This window comes from Actinia tenebrosa, unplaced genomic scaffold, assembly GCF_029948245.1.
Source record: "Actinia tenebrosa isolate PJP-AT-01 unplaced genomic scaffold, QUT_ActTen_1.0 PGA_scaffold7__59_contigs__length_16204524, whole genome shotgun sequence".
NCBI lineage: Eukaryota > Metazoa > Cnidaria > Anthozoa > Actiniaria > Actiniidae > Actinia > Actinia tenebrosa.
In genome coordinates, this window is record NW_028292584.1 from 4169735 (window position 1) to 4175756 (window position 6022).

Below are 6022 nucleotides of genomic sequence, written 5' to 3' on the forward strand. Positions count from 1 at the left end.
CTGATTTAATCTAATAGATACCAAATCAAGTCTCGAACCCAAAGCCTGCGTTTATTCTGGTCTGCGACGAAGAACGAGGGCTCTGGCATATTCCATTTTTTGAGACCGGAACTTCTTGTACTTCCGTTATATGAGGGCAAGCGTTCAAAGACTTGCCAATAATTTTAAAAAATATGTTCCCGATTTCTAATCTTTATTTTGATCGGAAGTAAACGCAAAACTCGGTCTGAAAGCATGATTTTCATTGATTATATCATTGTTATCTATATGATTATATACCGGAAAATTGCGCATGCGCCAACAAAATGGATTATGCCACAGCCCTCGTTCTTCGCCGCAGGCCAGACGAAACGCAGGCTTTGGATACGAGATTGATACCAAATCTTACTTCCGTGACCAATTGTTGTGCGTATGAAATCTCACCGTGTGACTTCTTGTGTAACTTTGCACCGACATTGAACATGACGGAATAATTCCTTTCTAATCTTAATACTGTAACGCAAAGTCATCTTTCTTTTCCTCTCTCCTTAGAGTGCTCACACTAAATCCGTGAAACAAATACTAATTTTTAGCACTAAATAGTGATAATTAAACAATAGAAAACAAAGGATTCTGTATGAAATAGTACTAATTAGTACTATTTAATGTTCACGGTTTTAGTGCGTGCACTCTAATAATATTGATGATGATGTTGTCGATGATGATGGGGTTGATGATGATAATATTAATATTGGAAACTTTATTTTTGCTATTTATATTATCGGCTACATATACGGTTGTAAATCTCTCTTGAAAACTCGTAATTTACAACTATTTATTATTTATTGATGATAATGAATAATAATGGAAACTTTATTAAAGCATTTTTCTTAATTTACAATCATAAACCTCACTGATATCAGTTAAATTACAATCGTCTACTTAATAATTATAATAATAATAATAAAATTGATAATAACGTTAATAAAGAGATTATGAATATAAAATAACACTAATAATATTAATATAAAGTTCCGCTTTATTCTTGTAAAGTATTACGCATACTGAAAGTTTGAATAAACGAAGATGATAATAATAATAATAGTAAAAATAATAATAACAACGGTGGATTATAACAATAATAATTATACAGTTTCTCATTAATCCATATAGGTAACTGTTAATTATTTTCTTAATTGGACAGGTCTCGTTGATATGGGATTAATTAGGCAGCTATATAATTAATAGGTGATGGGATTCCATGCTCCCCAATCAAGAAATAATTAGACTCGAAAAATTCCTCTGACTGCCAAATTGGACTCGGCCTACGGCCTCCAATTTTGGAAGTCCTCGGAATTTTCCTCGTCCAATTATTTCTTAATTGGACAGCATGGAGTCCTATTACATATACTAATAGTAATAATAATAATAATAAACATAAACTTCAATTTTATTAGCCGTATACATGATAAACTCATGACCCTCCTTCAATCTCTCACCCTGCCTCCTCTCGTTCTCAATCTTTCCCTCAGAATCACCCACACCCACACACGGCTCAAAAATGACACAGAAACATGTTCTCACTTGTTTTTCAATAGGATTTTGAAATCGTGCCTTTGTCGTATCATTCACGATCATGTCAGGGAGCGCCAGATAACCCCACTGTTTACTGGATGGGTATTTAGTGATAACTTCCAACAGTTTTGAATGAGTTTATAGGCGATAAAATCGAATGTTGAGTGCCACCAATTTACGCCTACTACATATAATCAGTCAGATTTTTCTCACTATACCACTTCAATGAAAGGAAAGCTGATAGAGACACCATTATCACCCACCTACCTAGCAACCGTAACTATGGGGCCAGAGATCTGAAATCTGAGACCATAGTTAATAGAGGGGAATGGTTAGGAAACCTATTGTTATAGGTCTTTGTTCACTTGTGAGGTTGAATCGGTCTTGACCGTGCAATATGTTTGATTTATGCTCATCCGAAATTGCAAAATAAGCAAACATAAACTTTGTCTATGGGATTGTTGTAAGGAATATTCAAATATCTCTTATAAATCTTTAACTATTTTGAACTAGCAGCCAAAAGAAAGTTTTTTGTCTGTTCACTCAGCCATTGCCAACAATGGTAAAACAATGGTAATACAAAGGGTTGTGCACGGTCACGCTTGAAAAAAGTGAACAAAGACCTATAACAAAAGAGAGATGTTCTCCGATGAATGCGCGCTTATTCAGCGAAATCCTCTTATAAGGGAATGAATGAACACAACAGGGAGTTTGACAATTTTTTTGCCGACTTGATTTGAACTGCAAAACCGAATTTTCTTTACCGTATCCTATAAGGGAATAATGTTCAACAAGAATTTTCCAGCTGCAATACTGCTATCTAGTATTTTTCACATACCCCTTGGAGGTGGGCCTGTGTTCAACAACATGGCTGTGGAAGGTCTACACTCCACTACCAAATCTGCCGTCATCCTCTTCTATGCTGCACGATATGAGAAAACTAAATACATGCGCAGGTAGCCAGAGCTTTAAAGTTAAGAGAGACCGAGTAGTAACAACGACCTTCGAGTTAGAAATGTTTTTTTTTGCATTTTAGCCGGAAAACATCGCCCTGATTTCAGGTCTTAGACCGACAACCTTTATTTTTTTGAAACAGGTGTACATAACGATAGGTGTATATAGTGATAGCCAATGATTAGAAACCAGTTGAAATGTGAGTTGCGAGCTGTTACACATAGAATATTGAGCGAGTGTTAGTGTGTGTGATTAAAAGTGGACCAAATTGGAATCCATTAGTCATACGCACTTGTCCACCCACTTTTTAAAAATTTATTTGTCGTATATCCCATTCAGTCGCTTCTGGACCTTCCTCTGTTTTAATGAAATACGTCAAGCCTTTGATGTCTATTTCGAATCATATAATTATATAAAACTATTTTTAAAACTAAAAAAGCTGAAAAATCCATAAGACTTTGAAGTGGCTTCCTTATTCATTCATATCGCAAATTAAAAACTTCAAAAACTTGAAATCCCATTTATCAATAGTTTAGCAACTATATATCTGAATCTAAACAGCCTTGTTTAAGTAGATGACAGATTGGAGAATCAGTTGAATGAGACTTGTAGTTCCGCACCCCCGTACTTTATTTATTCCTTTAGCATTAGCTGCGAGAAACACGAGACAAGTAGATATATATCCGTAGGACACTGGAGCGGAATTAACACGTAAATAAGAGATATTTTTGACTTATTTGTTTGTTATTACTATTCCGCTTTACCTCTTGAGTTCGAGGAGGCGCTTTCTAGAAAAAAGCGAAAAACAAACATTGACCCGGGTTCGAATTAATGTACAGTACTCGGTATCTTACGGGAGTAGACTTTTCTAGATCTGAGTGTTCGGTTTACTTTCCCTCCCTACGGAGAACCTGCTAAACTACAAATCGATCTTAGGATTAGCCATACCCGGTTTTTTTATGAGTCTGGAGGTTGTTTTCAGGGTTTGATCTAAGAGTTAGCCATGCCCTGACTTAGATCAGCCCAGAGGTTGGTTCAGGGTTCGTTCTGTGAGTTAGCCATGCCCTGACTTAGATCAGCCCAGAGGTTGTTTCAGGGTTCTATCTGTGAGTTAGTCGTGCCCTGACTTAGATTAGCCCAGAGGTTATTTCAGGGTTCTATCTGTGAGTTAGCCATGCCCTGACTTAGATCAGCCCAGAGGTTGTTTCAGGGTTCAATCTGTAAGTTAGCTGTGCCCTGACTTAGACCAGCCCAGAGGTTGTTTCAGGGTTCTATCTGTGAGTTACCCATACCCTGACTTAGATCAGCCCAGAGGTTGTTTCAGGGTTCTATTTGTGATTTAGCCGTGCCCTGACTTAGATCAGCCCAGAGGTTGTTTCAGGGTTCTATCTGTGAGTTACCCATACCCTGACTTAGATCATCCCAGAGGTTGTTTCAGGGTTTGATCTGTGAGTTAGCCATGCCCTGACTTAGATCAGCCCAGAGGTTGTTTCAGGGTTCAATCTGTGAGTTAGCCGTACCCTGACTTAGATCAGCCCAGAGGTTGTTTCAGGGTTTGATCTGTGAGTTAGACGTGCCCTGACTTAGATTAGCCCAGAGGTTGTTTCAGGGTTTGATCTGTGAGTTAGCCGTGCCCTGACTTAGATCATCCCAGAGGTTGTTTCAGGGTTCGATCTGTGAGTTAGCCATGCCCTGACTCAGATCAGCCCAGAGGTTGTTTCAGGGTTTGATCTGTGAGTGAGTTAGCCATGCCTTGACTTTTATAACTCATAGAAATTAATTAATTTAGAAACAAATATTTATATATAAATATATCAGAAAATATCAGAAAATATTTTTCACCAACGATAAATTTGCTATGCATTTCTCGTACTAGATATTTGGCAGCATTTCTTTTTTTTTTTTTTTTTTAATGGGTTTTATTCATTTACTCATTCGTTTAATTTTTCATTCATTTTAGATTTTTGTTAATTGTATTCCGTAATAAAAGATTTTTCCTTTCGTTGGTTAAGAGAACACCAAAACTCTGTGAATGCTGAATCTAATATGCTTGCATTCTACACCCATATAAAATAGTCTAGTCAATATGACTAAAAATATTAAGAAGCCGCGACTCATATACTTTAGTGCAATTAGCATTTCTATCAATTAGGATCTTATAAAAAAAATTTTCACTGAAAACCTAAGGCGCAAACTTCTACAAATCCCTCTAAAGTTATAAAGCCATTAAACTTAATACCTTTGACTTCAAGAACCCCGATCAATGTGATATCGGCCGCCCAAGCTTCAGAAGCGAACAAACGAGCTCTGATTGGTTGAAATGTGTTGATGACGACATGACAATATTAGTTAAGCAGGATCAATGCTTGGAGTACAGGAGTGTCATTAAATTTATGACATGGTCCTTTAAAAGTTTTAGGAAGATTAAAACGATTTGCGTTAGGTAATCAATTAACTGTAACGTATCAATATACGTATGATATCGCTAAGTAAAGCGCAAAGAAGGAAAGAAAGAAAGATGACATGGGAATCGAAAGAAAGAAAAACTGACAAGGAAAGAGGGAATGAAAAAGAATGACAGTGACAGAGAAAGGAAGAAGAGGGAAAAAACACGAAAAAAGACAATGATTGAAGAAAACAAGTTAAGATTGCGTTATAAAGCCCCGTTTACACTGGCGATTTTTGCTGCGATTTTTGAGGCGACTCTCGGAAATACAAAATCCTTTGTCTCATCCTTCAAAAGAGACATTCGTCTAGGAAAATCTTGGTATCCTGAATAAAACTTTACAAGTAAATTCTTTACCATTATTTATTATGGACAGAATAGCCGAAAAAATCGCAGCAAAAATCGCCGCAAATCTCGCTAGTGTAAACGGGGCTTAACATCGTAATAGCCACAAGGGTTGATGCTGGAGAGGTAGTTAGATTGATTGACCATCTAGCCACTTGCCTTTAGAGTTAATAAAAAAAGAATAAGAATATTTAAAAGCATAATAAAACATAAAAAGGACGATATTTGCTGCATTTCTAGGTAACACCCACTCCCTTGAAATGAATAAACCACGCAATGAAATAAATAAGTAGCTCTCGTGGTTTTACGAAGGTAGCACTTAAATAGTCAGTGGGTAACAAAGCTATGGACTTTGTTAAAACCGTTGTGGCTCCGCCGCTAAATCAATACTCAGCTGCAAAAATTACGATTTCAAAAAGATTAGTGGCGTTTTTTCTTAATGATGCTTTTCTAGGATCAAGTCAACTACCTGCCTGAGCCAAATAGACCCGGTAATCGCGGATAAAAGCCGTTTGATAGACTAACTTAATGCATGTCAAAATCTAAAGACTGAAAACGATCTTCTAAAATTCCCTGAGAAAAACGCGGAATTCTTAAGTTTAATCGCTTGTTTTGGTTCGCGCTAGATAAGCCTTGAAACTATTTGTTTTCTTTGTGGTAGATTTGGTGGCTCATTTTTTCATAAATTTGTTCTGTAAGTTTAAGAAATGAAATTAGCTGTCA